This window comes from Talpa occidentalis, unplaced genomic scaffold (genome assembly GCF_014898055.3).
Source record: "Talpa occidentalis isolate TD23 unplaced genomic scaffold, MPIMG_talOcc4v2.1 talOcc4.13, whole genome shotgun sequence".
NCBI classification, from domain to species: domain Eukaryota; kingdom Metazoa; phylum Chordata; class Mammalia; order Eulipotyphla; family Talpidae; genus Talpa; species Talpa occidentalis.
In genome coordinates, this window is record NW_023601322.1 from 81,833,985 (window position 1) to 81,849,304 (window position 15,320).

The 15,320-nt window shown below is 42.0% G+C and overlaps 1 protein-coding gene across 3 annotated transcripts in view; it reads right to left on the bottom strand.

Annotated features, from left to right (window-relative positions):
* SNX24 (sorting nexin 24) overlaps window positions 1-15,320 on the bottom strand; it is a 130,955-nt gene that overhangs the window by 13,389 nt on the left and 102,246 nt on the right. The gene's annotated exons all lie outside the window — the stretch shown is intronic.

A 15,320-nucleotide genomic window follows, 5' to 3' on the forward strand; every position in this document is an offset into this window, starting at 1 on the left:
GATCTAATCCAGGCTGAATGTTTCAAAAGTCTGGAAATTTCAGTAATACTAGTATGATGTGTGCATCAAAGTTTCTCTACTGGGTGATATATTTTATATATAAATATGTATTTATATATGTGTATGTGCATATATATACTATTATACACACACTCACAGTGTCTCCACTCTTGTTTAGAAAATACTATAAATGGCTTTTCTAACTGGAAGACTGAGTCAAGACTCCTTAGCTATCACTGTTTCGGCATTAGGATCAACTAACATTTATTGCTATTTGGACAGCTCCACTTAAAGGGTCAGTAACAACTTTACCACTAAGTGTAAATCAGTGTATATACTGAGAAAAAATCTATAGAGTTCTTCCATTTAGGGAGTCTGCTAAATGGCTAGCATAACAGCATAACCATGTCAGATCTCAGACATCCAAACTATGTAATTTCAAGGAGAAATCTAATGGGAAACTAGAGAGCGCATTTTCACATGTATTTATTTTTAAAAGAGTCTGCCAGACGTGTGAACGGATTAGATATTTGCCCCTTCCTCCCATTTTTCACAAAGATCGGGAGTGAAAGCATCAAATAGTACAAAATATCTCTGTAAAATTAATACAACTATTCTCCAGGCTCTTTTTATAATTGACCATGACTTTTCTTTTCCCAATAAGCACAAGTTATATCAAGAAGAGTGAGAACTGAATGTGAAATATTCACATAACTGATCAAGAACAGTTATGTAAAATGAATAACACAAATAAGGTAAAATTATGTGCATCTTACGTAGACACAATTCCTATAAAGTATCGCTTTTTGTTGTAACAGGCATACCCTACCCCATTCCTTGCAATTTTGAGAAACTGTTACCTGTTCAGGATTTATAAACGGAATGAATGATGGCTAGGCTACAGTCCCAGCAGGATGCCCCCTTTATTACACTAGTGCTCAAGCTGCCTGCTGTCCAGTCCTTGGAGAGGGGTCATCTGGAGAGCCAACCCCTCTGGGGCTTTCCCATCTCCTTTAGGGCCCATTCAACCCACAGATGCTTAAAGAAGAAAAAAAGAGAAGAAAGTGCTTGAAGTTATACTTTATTTATTAAACAACTATTTACTGGGCAATTATAATGTTAGACACTGGCATGTGGTGCTGAAGAGCCGTGGTTGAGTGAAATGTGGGATTATGGAAAAGATTAGAGACAAACAAGTAACACACATACATTACAAAAACTTATACTTGCCTTAGAACAGAGATAAGGGATTAAAAACCACTATTACTCAATAAATGTTTTCCCATTCACCCACCCATGCATCCATCCACCCATGCATCCATGCATCCATGCATGCATGCATGCATCCATCCATCCATCCATCCAAAATATTTACTCTTGATTATCAAAGTGGAACAATGAAAATTTAAGAAAATTAAAAAAACTCCTCTATTCTAAGCCATAATTCCATTACTATTTTAATTAATTTCCTTGAAATCATTTGACCTTCATGTAAAGTTTTATTTACCCAAGGGAATTTTATGAGTATCCTTAAGGTCATTACTTCAGTGTCCAGAATTGGGCACTTAAATGAGGGTTGAAGGAATTTTTGCCATAACACAAGTGACGACGATTATTTGCTTGTTTCTAGATACCTGTTTAAGATGATATAATGTCTATTTGAATAATAAGCTTAATGTTGTAACAAGTACAGAGCTATTCACCCAGGCAATAGTTTTAATTATGTGTACAAGTAGTAGCTTTCAGATTAAAAAAATGGGGAGGGGGACATTCTTATCTCCACCCCCACCTTTTAAAATAAATTAAATCAATAACAAGTGTGGGACACTTTTAATGACCTGAACTACTTAATTTCCAGGATCTTTAGACATGTCATCCATCACTTCAGTATGGAGGAAGACATCTCTTGAGTGTTCAGAGGGTTACTTTGGTTTTATTAATGCAAGATTTAGGGAATTTTAACAAGGTGAATTGTTTATTTGCCTTGACAGATTGGCTTACAATGCACTGGCTACATCTACAGAATGATCATTAATGACAAAAGACAGGCAAAAAGCTGTTTACACTGCAACACCAGGACAGGAATTAATCCTGCTCAGCCTCCACAAACAGAGTGCTCCAAATAGATGATCACATTGTTTGGAGTGACCAAAAAAAAGGGGGGAGGGTTGGATAGAGAAGACTCCAAAAATTTGTGAGCACTTTTGTACAATGTTCATTGCAATTTCTTGACTAATATTTACCATAAGGCAATGACCCCTATGTAGTTCAGGATTTACAGTTATAAGGCAAGGGGCACTGGGGGGTTATACATTACCCCCACTCAAAAGGTGGGAGTATAATTCCTTAAATCTGCTAAGGCTTATAAGAAAATAATACTTAAGAGGTAGAATGCAATATAGAAGAATTTACTTAATTTAATACATGCACAAGTGAAATGACTGTCATTAATTAGCACAGAGATGCAAAAGAGAAATTAAATTAGTTCAACCAAATTTTTGGTTCATAAACACATGAGCTCATTCCACGAGAGTCTGAACAGTGAAGCGGGGTCTTACAACTGTTCTATTTACAGCTTCTTCAGTTTCGTGACAAGCTTTTGCCCAAGAAAATCCAAGATCCTTCTTGAAGATGTATCCTGGTGCATGCCACATGCTTGAGATCCCTGTCTGGTCTAAACCACCCAACTTTACTCAACAGATTAGCTCTTAAATAAACACACACATAGACACATATGTATATATACACACATACTACATTTTTTAATCAAATCATATTTCCCATCATTTAATTTGCTTATCTTTAGTTTTGATTAATCTTCAATAGTTAGTCAATTTCCTTCTTTAGAGAGGTGATGTGATACCATAAGGGGCAAGCTTTCGAGTGAGATCTGGGTTTGAACACCTCCTCTATGTGCCTTAAAGGATAATTGTATTAGTGGTGTCTCCGTGAGTTTGCGACATGCAAGCATTTAATAAATGTTAGTTCTGCTTCTGCTGGGCCTTTTAGTTGTATTAATGCCTAACTGATCAGCTTTGAAAGTTGGATTATTGTCCATCTAGCAAACAAAGTTTCTTAGCCCTGTATGACTCCTGGATCCCTTCAAAAATCAGAAAACAGCTGAGTATCTTGCTTCCTAAAAACCAAATGCAGTGACAGTGGCATGGCTCACAGGTCCTGACAGCCCAGGGAAGGGTCCCTGCTCTTAGCTCTAGCGTGGTGGCGGTGCTGCTGGGCACTTTTCATTTGGCTGGGAGCCCAAAGCACTGTGGGGCCAGTGCTATATGCCAGCTCCCCAAAGGACACGCTGGCCTTCCTGTTTCAGTTTTCCACCTCTGTGTCAATTACAACCCTGCTGGAGTGCGTACTGCCTCGCTATCTGAATTCATTAGGGCATGCAGCTTTGTGCTGTGGTTGAAAATGTTCATCTGGTAGAGAGGCGACCCTGGTGAAGGGTTCCTTCTGATAGGCCAAGATCTAGTGCTCTGAATTTAGCATGGCGTTCACAGTCATAGGCTCTGTGTGTTCTGTATGAGTCTCTAGAATACAACTGTCAGCGGGAGTGAGGGTTCTCAGCGTTAGCACTCTGAGGAAAATACGATTTTGGACTCTTACTGCAGGGTCACGGTAGACTAGATGAGGCATGGGACATGGACCTGTTAGGAGAAGGCATTTCTAACTGCTGGGCACCGTCAGGTTGCAGGCCTCATACTATCTATGAATTATAAGTAATAATTCTGATGGTAGAGCTCCGATGCTGCTGACCCCATACATTTTGAATTCTGTTTGACTGCGGATGCACTGCCAGGCATGCAGTCAAACATCAGAATTCAAAATGTATGTGGCAAGATGGAAAAAAGTTATCAATATATACCGTTAAGTTCCATTTCACAGGTGTAAGCACTGAGTCAAATACTAGAAGAGACAGAATAATTATGATGGACAACATTGTATACAACTGAAGTGTCATAGTGCTGGGTCAGCAAGAAGAGCTGCTTCCACAAGGTGTGAAGTGAGCCGGACAATCCTTCTCTACTTAGTGCAACATTTACTAGTCCTCACCAAAAGAAAGGTAAGAATAAACTTAGGAAGAGCTAGAGGCAAGCCATGAAAATGATGACATCATTCAAGAGCGGGAATCAAGCATAGAAGCAGGCAGAGGTGGGCCCAGCAGAGGAGGGTCCTTGTGTAATTAACTAAGTAATTAACAAGGTGTAATTAAGTAAGGAGGGTGGCCAATTCTCAAAGACGTTGGAACAAGAAGAAAATTCTGCCCAAAGTGGCAGAGAAGGATTCCAGCCCCAATGAAAGCCTGTGGAGTGAAACTAGCCAAAGTGGCCCCTGATAGAATAGAAGGAGGCATCACAAGAGCTTCTAGATATTCTAGTGTTGCATGTTTTCCAGCTGCTCTTTTATATACATGCAAATTGGAGATGCTACACAATGAACAGATACACGCACTAATGAAATTTCCACCCAGTTCCTCCATTAGGAACTGCACAGCCTACCATCAGGTTATTACTAAGGCGAACAAAGGAAACAGGGGTACATCAAAGAACTGTGTGATAGATACACTATATGCCACACAATGCTATGACTACATCCAGCTCTGATACATATTCACACTGGACAATTAAGTGTATCTTGTAAGAACACAATTACTATTCTGTACATAATGTTGCCCCCTTTCAGAAGATGCAATGACTTTCTTTAAAAAAAGACCAGCTATTCCTTCAGAAATACCACTCCAAAAGAAACATGGGGGAGAAAATCTCATACTCTACAAAAATTTGGCAAAAAATTGCCTGAATGGGGCAGAAAAACAACAGCAATGCTACGTGCATCCCCTGCAAGCTCCATGTTTACTATGGGAGAGAAATGTCCTTTTTACTGAAAAGGTGCAATTATCATCATGTAACACAAATCACAAAATCCCGATTTTTCTACCTTATCAGCTTTATAAAATCATGCTCCCAAAGGATCCCATTGATTAGTTGCACATGTTCTTTCTGTGACATCCCAAATACTTAATTGTCAGTTATTTTTTCTTCTTCAGTAAGTAAAATGTAGTCGCAACATTACAGAGGGACTTGTTCTGCCTTAACCTTCGCTAGATGCCATCATGCAGTGGAAAACACTGGTAAAATATCACAGGATAACACTGTCCGACAAGGGAGACGTATAAACACTGTAATGATTTCCCACGAGTTTCCATTTTAGAAAATTGTCACTAAGGCGAGCATAAACGGTGACACATCTCCACTGAGGACACGGTGAAATCGAACGCTGGCATTCTAGTTAGGTCCAAACCTACCCGGCAGCCAATTATAACAGGAACGGAACATCTTGCTGAAAACTTGGACAAGACCACTTTGCTAACCTTCCAAGATTGCTGCACTGGGCTGCCCTGTTTTCACTCATTTGATCCTTTTATTCTCTTTCCAAAACGTTGGCAACATACCCTCATTTCTTCCCATTGTCTATCAAGGTTTGTTAGAAACTGCAGGGACCCCCTCTGTGACAAGAGTCAGGGACTGACATGAGTCGGGAGGACCCCAAGAGTCCTTCACATCTTTTCCCTGTTCCATCTAGTTCGGTTCTGAAAGGTCCAATTGTTGGGGTGACAAAGTTAGTGACAGTTTTCCTCTCTTCACAGGGAAGAGGCTTTATGCCATACCTACGTCAGAGGTGCAGCTACGAGCAGGGAGGGAGGAAATCAATTGGTCCTCGCTGTGGTAAGTGGGCTGCAGTGTCTGTGCCCCCCGGGGCCGAGCCTCCCAGCTCAGAGGCTCTGTGATTCTCTATTGTCCACTTACCCACGCCTGGCACCTGCTCACAATGTCACACAATGAACCACAGAGGAAAGACTTAAAAAAAAAAAAACTAAACTAAAAACCACCTAACCAGTAAGCAGAATAAAGTTTCATGATCACCTACAAATTAAATATCAGATGTGCTTCTCAACAACCCCCTGCACTGCGTGACCTTTTGGTGGTGACACTAATCCCAAGTCATGTCGACTCTGAACACGATAAAAGCTGCATCATGCAAAGCACTCGGGCGGACATCTGCTGTGGCTTCTCAGGCTTCACAGACTATCTTGTAAGAAATCCAAGGACCTGCCCTGAAAGCAGAATGCTGACAAGGACCTATTCAAAATGGTAAAGAATCTGTGCAAAGAAATAATGTCCTTTGGCTTCAGAAAGATTTGAAAGAAGAAATACCATTTCTGACACTAGGGCTAAAAAGACAAAACTAACTATGGAACAATAAAAATGGGAAAACCATCTTTTGAGCTTTTTTAACGTCCAGTTTATGATCTGTGTGTTTCTGGAATATCTGCTCATATCAAAAATATTTAACAGCTACCACAATGACCAGCCAAACAGTTGTGGCCCTGCCCTCCTGGCACTTACAGTCTAGTGGGAAGACAGCGGTGTTCAAACAATCACAGCAATGGCTGTGAGATTACATACTGAAATAGGGACCTGGCAGGGAAGTGGCTGCTTTCTTTAAACATGAGTAACAAAGCACTAGGATTAACTCTGTGGGGTGAAGGAAAGCTTCCTGGGTAAGTGATCCTAGAGCTGGGAGTTGAATGAGCTAGTCAATAAAGGGCGTGGGATATTGCTGATGCAAAGCACAGCACATTCAAAGGCCGTGGAAGGTGGAAGGTGCATTAAAAGAACACGGAAGCAGAAAGGATGGCTGTCCTGCAAAAACAATGCAGCCAGAAAGAGAACAGAAGCCCCTGAACTGGACAGGTGGGGGCACCCCCTCTGGGCAGGATGGGTTTTGTGCTTTTTCCTCTCTGGATCTGGAGGCCTGACAGTGTTCCCTGAGTGGGTGGCAGGTGGGGTATCCAGGTAAACATGACACAATCTGATTTGCCTTTTGCCTACAACACAATAGCAGTCCTGTTCCTCAGATCCAGTGGTTATGCATTAAATCCTCTCTCTGGCTGTGTCTAAGCAATCCACTGAAGTCATTTTAATGACTTTTTTCCATTTTGTACTTACTTCCTGTTCAAATCTGCCTTTCTTTTTTTTCTTAGATTCCTGATCTTTTCCTATCCCTTCAATTATTTTAGACATCTTAATTTTCGGTTTCCATTAAGTTGTCCTTCTCCTTGGAAGTTCTTGAGATTTAATCCTGCTATTTTTGTTGTCTGCTGACTCTCACTCATAGATGTTTGCTTTCCTCTGTGTTTTGTAGTTTTGCTTTATGAGTTTATCTTCAGCAGGGCTTTATCTGTGGATCAGGCCATGTCAGGTTCAAAATATGTCCTCCCTGAGTGGTTTTGCTTCTGCTGCTAAACAGATAAAGTACCCTGAGGATATAATCAGCTTGGGAAATAATGCATTTAGTTTTCTAGCTTTGGGGTCATAACTCCATGCAGATACTGAAAATATAAACCCCAAACCCTTGGGAAACATGATTGGTAGCATTAAGAAAACCTGTCCACGCTCAATGGATGTTTCATAGGCTAATGGTCACCAAAGTGAGTTATAGACACGTGGGGAGTTCAGCAAGATCATTAACTAAAATTCAGGATAACAAATAGAATTCTATTTCTATTTAAGTAAAAATAAACCTTAAAATATCTATTTTTCTCATTTATAATATAAGGGCTAATAATGGGGCTACATAACTTATTAAGTGCACATGTATCAGAATGTTATGCTGAAACACTTTTTAAAAATAAGGATGCATATAGCCTTAGGCCAGTAGACCACGCCCTTGACTATGGGTAAAGGGTTTATGAAAGCCAATGAGCCCCAGTCTATCCACGTGACTCTGAAGTAATCTTCCTTTGCCTACTTCATCCTCTTCCTGAGGGCATAGCTCTATCACTGGGAATGTCTTCCCTACCTCTTTTCAACTGGCCAATACCTCCTCATCCATCAATTCTCAGTTCAAGTGTTACCTCCTGAAGGAAATGTTCCCCAAACTCTCAGGTTGGGTTGATTTATTTTTTGGTGTGAAATCACAATCATTCTATGTGATGTGATGTTGAACAAGAGATCGACTCATACTAACTTTCAACAATTTTCACCTACCAAAGATGGTGATTTTCAGGTGGCTATAACAACAGTAGTATCTACTCCATACCTACTCTGCACCAGGCTCTTTCTCCTCCTTCGTTTTCATGATACTGAGAGACATGATCATTATCCAAGTCCTATATAAACAACTCACCACTTGTATAAGGGTTCTCTGAGGCTAAGGAGACAGTAAGGATTAGAATTTAGATAGCTCTATCCCCCAAACTACCAATGTACTGATGTACCCAATCACTAAGACATTCATTCATTCTTTCCACAGATATTTACTGACATTTACTGTATGAACAACAGTGCTGTGCTACACACTTTAGTTCCTTTTTTTATTTTACTGAGTTTTATTGGAATCCTTTCTCTTTCCCAGTGTATATTTTCTACTGCATTTATAAACTTAATTTATTCCATAGATAAAGAAGCCACTGAAATTGATTCCCTTAAAATACATTCCTGGTTTCCCTTGCATTTTAAAAATCTCAACTGATTTTTACAAACACATAAAGATACCAAAAAGATAAAGGCAATATATTCCACTACTTTCTCTCCTATATTAAATTTTTTTTAAAAAAATAAGGTAAAAGGCAGAAGAATCTGACCTCCTAACATTTCAAAACCTGTTTGAGGATCTCTGAACAACTCATTTTAGTTCTTTGTAGCAAATGATTACATAAAATACTTTAAAGTCACATTTTATATACCTGTGATCCATTAAAGTAATCTGTTTGTTGAATAAAATGTGACTCAATCATGCATTATAGATAACACCAGAATTTATGAGGCATTTTCTTGATGACCCAGTCGAAAAAAAATTTCTAAAGCCAATTATAAACTAGTTAGTTACCTGCAAGTCAAAACTAAGATCAGGGGACTAACACGTTTGAATAAAATGGTGTATAACAAAACAAAGCAAAACTGATTTAGTAGCTCAAATAATGCAGTGAGATACTAATTTAAATACAAATTATAGAATTTGCTTATGGAAGTGCTACCTTATTACTCTAAACCGAAATAGTAATCAGAACCAGGCTTGTAAGATGTTGCCTGAAGCCAGCCTCAAGAGACTGGTTTTTAATGAAAGATTTACAATTAGCATGGCCTATGCATGTTGATAAATTGATGTTTTTAAAGTGTTTAAAGTGCTTGAGAACAATATACCCTTTCAAGTCCCTTAAACATTCCCTCCACTACCTAGTTTATTACTCTGATTTATTTAGCATTCTCTTCCTTTACATACTGTACACTCTGACCCATTCCAGCACAGCTGGGTTTCAAGTGGTGGAGCAGAGATCGATTAGTCCTTCCTGGCGAGGCACACATATTCTCCTGGCACCATAGTGAAGACATAGTGTACTGGGCAAATTTCTTTTCTTTTTTCTAATGAGGACCTCTAACACGATTTTAGTTTGTCTAGTTGGAAGCACCGTATTGAGTCTTCTGTTTCAGATGACAACCTTACCTTTCTTGCTTTACCTGAACTAGAGAGCTTTACATAAGAAAAGCTGACTTGACTTGGTGGGAACACTCAGTGGGAAATAGCTAGAGAGTGAGACAGACACTTATTTCAAGATGCAGCAGCAAATCCTCAGGGAAACGAGACCAAGAATTAAAAGTGGCCCTGGTGCAGAAGGTTCACAGGTCTAGAGTTAAAAGCAACTCTGTAAAGGAAATAATAAAGAAAGGTAGGACGAGTTCTCTGACCTCTTGGAGACACAAAAAGTGCCATCAATGAAACTGTTCCCTTAAAAAACACAGGTGGGTTAGCAGTGGCCCAAAGGGACCTCACCAAGGCAGGTGGGACCGAATAGTAAGAGAGATGAGCAAGACATCCTGTGTGGACATGGCTGCCAATCCCTGCGCAGAAGGCCCAACTGGGAAGTGTCATCTGAGTCCACAAGAGGAATTTACCTTCTCCAGCCTTTTCCCTAAATCAAGCACCAAAAAAATCCTCCATGCCTCACCGTTACATGACATGGGCTTATTCAGGGACTTACATTCAGCAATGCCCATGGAGCTTTCCTTGGAGTTTTCCAGTTTACACCAGGCTTTCTCTGATAAGTTCCCCAGGAAGTAGGGACACAATGATGATGGAAACTGTTCCACACTTAGGCGGAAATATGTGAACTTCACACTGGCCTGCCACAGCAGAAACAGCACAGTTGACTACCCTAGATCCATTCCCCCTCCTTTCTTATTACTGGAACCCCTGTTTTGTTGGGTGGGGGGTTTCGGCAAGAGGCCAAGCTAAATAAGGCAAGCAAATGAACAAAAAAGACAGTGACAATGCCCATCCCTCTCTCCACCTGTGGTTCCCTCCTCTTGCCTGGAACAGCTCAGCCATCATCTTGTGATCACAAGAAAAAGGCCCAGAAAATCTAGGGAATCCAATCCCTGAACATCTTGAGTCCCTGATCCCACAATCAGCTACCACTGATAATGCTTGAGAAAATCACATGCTAGAGAAAGAAGCACCCCAACTTTACTTAAGTCCTTTTATTTACGCTGTTACCTGTTGTTGAACACAAACCCCTGCTGATATAGATCTTGCCTCTGAAGATGGTAAAGGCCTGATTTTGGCCCACAGAGGGGGGTACTGGGTAGAATACTTCAAAAACAGAGAGAGAAGAAAGGAAAAAAAAAATCTGCTATTCGAATTTTAATTTACCTCTTCAGTACTAGAGATAGGGAAGGAGGGAAGAGAAAGGCAGGAAGAGAAGGAGGGAGGACAGACCAACCCTGATATTCTTCTTTTTTGTCCTTTTTTTAAGTTCATAACATAAAAAATAGTCAATGCATAATGAAAAAGAAGGTCTTCCCTGTGGCACAGCGGGTTAAGCACAGTGCTGTGAAGCTGTCCACAACCTTTGCAGCGTGGGTTCGATCCCGGCCGGCCAGGGAGATACCTACATGGTGCAGCAGACCTCTCCTGTCTTGCCCGCTGTTCCCCTCAGCAGTGTATTTTGGTTGTCTGCCTGTTCTGCTCCCCACTCTGTCTCTGGTGAATCCTCTCACCCTCCTGCGCCTCTGGCCTGTACCCCAGCTCATGCATAAAAACAAATAAATCTTTAAAGAAATGAGAAAGCAATCAGTGTCTATAAAGAGCAGCAAAGGACTAACATATGAACGACGCGCCTGCTTCACACAGCGGGTGCCAAGGACACAGGTAATGGAACAGTAAAGGAATCCAGCACACAAGGAATGAGATGAGATGAAACAAAGGAAAAGGTAAGCTGATTATCCAGAAAAATATCCCACCAAATTGGGCTTATTAAACAAATCATAGACAATATCCCTGCGGAAATGGAAAGTGTTTCATTAAACTTCTGTTACAAAAAGGATTGCCCAAATTGCTATAGAATGAGCCGCAGGGAATAATTTAGCATTGGTTGGTGGAAGAAAATACAATTCTACTTGAACAGGTCCTCCTAATCACACATTTTATGATCTTTTAACAGCTTTCTATTAAGAGCAATTAAAGGAGATAGCAAAGGTTTTCACGAATACTTGAGTCAAGACAATTATAGCTATCTCCAGGCAGAAGTTGTATATCTTGAAGACCGTAGCTAAGTTTAAGAAACACTAATTAAAAAAAATACCCCCCCCCCCAAAAAAAAAACCAAAACAAAATGAAACAAAACCCAGCATCTGGGAGACATGCTTCTGGCGTCCAAAGGTAATGTGTTTGGAGTCATTTCTCCTCCGGCCCATGCCTGTGCCTACTACCCAGGCTGCTGAAGGGTCTGGAATCCCCAAGCTGGGGTGCACAGGAGAAACACTGAGGCACAGTGAGCCAGAAGAGCAACAACCCAGATGCCGGTCAGGTCTGCACACTGTCCACTCTAGCCGGCCAGGCAGACAGTCTGCAGTGGTCTGCCCACTGCCTCAACCCCCTCCTCTGACTGTGCTCCAGAAAGTGAGCATGAGCACCTGACAGCGATGCCCCTATTTTCAGCCAACAAGTCTGTTTTGTGGCTATTTCCCCGAGAGTCAGCTGGGTGTGATTTGCAGTCAAACTGCAGCCCTTACTTTATAGCTACATGATATAGTTTAAGTGACAGGTAGGTAGGCCCAGTGTACAAGATTGTATGTGCCTCCAAACAACATTTATTAAACTATTTGAAATTAATCACAGGCAAACTTTGTAAGTCAAAGACAGTGTCTACCTCCTGGCCTGTAGTCTGACTGAAGTAAGACTCACACCTTTAAGAAAATGGCTCCAGAGCCTGTCACAGAGGGAGCATTGCCCCCCCCAAAAAAAAATAAACTGTTACTGTATTACACAATGAATTAAAATAATGTAACTATTAGAGAAGAGGAACATATAAATCATTACTTAATATAAAGAAAGGGAACATATTCTTATATGGTTTTACTGTCACTATTAACCTTTTTATTAAGAAAAAACAACCTGTGTTTTGTTATAATCCGAAACGATTGTAATTTCCTGGCCTCTTAACCCAAGCACACCAGCCAAGGTTCTATGGAAATTTCACACACGACTCACTTGGTCAGATCTGGAAAGCACTGTCTAGGTGGGCCGGCAGGCTCAGACGTGGCCTGGCCCTGCTAAATGGGGTGCTTCTCACCTTCCCTTAGTCCCTTCTGACTTTTCTACCTTCCTTGTCCAGCTTGAGTCCGTGATCCACCACCACAATCCGTTCCCTGAGCACCTCCACCCTGTCGGACCCATCCCTCTGCTGTATTCAGAATACCCCAGTTCCTGTTCAATCCTAGCATCTTTCACCTGGGCCTCAACCCCAGCTGCTGACGTCTGTGAGAAAACCACATGGTACAACAACATGTTTCACTGTAATTCAAGCTCTTACCCTCAAAATATTTCTGCATTTCTCAAATTTCAGCCAACACCAGAATCCCCTAGAAGGCTTGTGAACACCCATACTGGGTTCTACCTCCACAGCATCTAAACCAACAGGTCTGCAGTGGCCTAAGAAGATGCATTCCAGAGATGTTCTCAATGCCCTGGGTGAGGCTGACACTGCTGGCCTTGGGGCCACATTTAGAGAACCACAACTCCAGAAACCATCTTCACCCATTTTGCACCTTCTCCTTTTACTGAATCTCCCTTACCCGTTCCTTGAGCTGTCCTCTCAGTGAGAATCTGGATGCTGTGTCCTTGGCCTCCTCATGCTCGACATGGCAACCTGCCCTCCGTTTGCCTCAGAGGCCTTCCCTGACCACCTGAAAATAAGCACAAGCTCCCACTCCCTGACTTCCCTTTCTGCTCCCCATGTATCTTTTCTAGCACTTGCAACAGCTTCACTGAGATGTTTACTTGGTTTCTGTCCTCTCAAGTCCAGTGCGTGGAGGGCGGGACTGGGTCTCCCTCAGTCACCCGTGTACTTCTGCATCCAACACAGGGCTTTGAAGACAGGGCGGTTAGGTCAATGCTGAGAAGGCAATTCTGGCTCAATATAAAGAGAAGCTTGGTAAGTGAAGACTCCAGGGAGGGCTCCACTTCCGGAGGTAATGGCTACTGCTGCAGTAAGGATTTTACCAGAAGCAGCTGGAGGCCATTGCTGGAGAATGTTGCAGCAAGGATTTCTGAACAGGCAGGATTCAGCAAGGAATGTATTTAGAAAAAGAGTAACTCAGTTATCTGCATACTACTTTCGGGCTTGCTAAGCGGCTTCCCACAGACTGGGTCACCTATTCTCAACAACCTTTGAGACAGAGAAGATTAGAACATTTTATGGGTGAGATTAACTGAGACATGAAAAAACTTGTTGTTGTTGTCATCCTGAAAGAGCACGCCTGGGTCTCTGAGGTGGACGAAGTCTGTCCCGCAGGTGCTGAGTGGGCACCAGGAGCTTTGACTGTTCCTTCTCTAACAACCTTTTGGTTCTTCAAGGGTCAGCAGCTTTCCCTACAGCTCTGGATATCCAGGAGCCCACAGCCCTTCCCGTAGGCACTGGAGCACACTCAAGGTGTGGCTGAATATAAAGCTATGGGGGTGGTCCCCTCACAGGGGGTCAGATAGGATTTCCCCAAGAGGTCCAGAGTAAGCCTACTGCTGCACGCGTGTCCCCTTGGCATGCAGAACTAAGGTCAAATGAAGGAGACGCTCTGCCTGTCCCCTAATCCCTTCACCCTACTGCTAGTTGAAGAAGCAGTCCCTGCTCCCCCTTTTGTGACCTACAAGAAAGCAGTTTGGGGGGAATTATCCAGGAGTAGGTTACTAGCATACAAGTTGTCTCTATGTGAGAAATTCATGTTTTGACCCTTAGAAGTAAAGATAAAGTCATCTCCTCCCCATAATGTGAACCCCCCTCCTCTCTTTTCAGTACCCCAGGCCCCTTAGCACAGCATAGAAACACTGGATCACCCCCATTTATGTCAGAATTTAGAGCCACACACATTCTCCAAGGTATGGCATTAAATTTGGACTTTTACTAATCTGGTTGATGTTAACTTGATCATTTGTCCAGCCTAAGAAGAGCCCACTGGAGGGAGGTAATTTCCCTCTGTGCCCCAACATAAGCAAGACAACCGAGGAGGAGGATGGAGAGAAATAAACAAAGAGGCTCATGAGACCAGATGACGTAGGTTACAGATTACCCACACAACAGCGATTGTGCATCGAAGTCCTGGCCAAAAAAACCCCAAACAGATCAGTGATGCTGCCATGCAGTGTCAGCCATGCCCTATTATTCAAGAGACTCTTTCAGCCCCTAATTATGGCTCCTTAGAAGCAGGACAGCAATGAGGATACAAATGGAGCTGGAATCGGCCTTGTTCAGGTCACTTCCCAATGCACATGGGAAAACACAAGTTGAAAATGAACTCAATTTGTCTTTAATTTTTTAAATATATCATAGTAGCTGCTAAAAACTCCTGTGGATACTGCAAATGTTTTCTTCTCTCTTTTTTTCATTTTGTTTTTTTTTTTAAAGATTTATTTTTATTTTTTTACTTATACAAGAGCTGGGGTACAGGCCAGAGGCACAGGAGGGTGAGAGGATTCACCAGAGACAGAGCAGGGAACAGAACAGGCAGACTGACTGAAACATACTGCTGAGGGGAGCAGCGGGCACCACAGGAGAGGTCTGCTGTGCCATGTGGGTATCTCCCTGGCTGGCCGGGATTGAACCAGAGCTGCAGAGGCCGAGGACAGCTTCACAGCGCTGCGCTCAATCCACTGCGCCACCGGTGAGGCCCTCATTTTTGTTTTCTTGCAGCCCACCGTATCTTCATTTCAGGATGCGGAAAACAGCTATTGGCCAGAGCGACTGTGTCCTTAAGCCC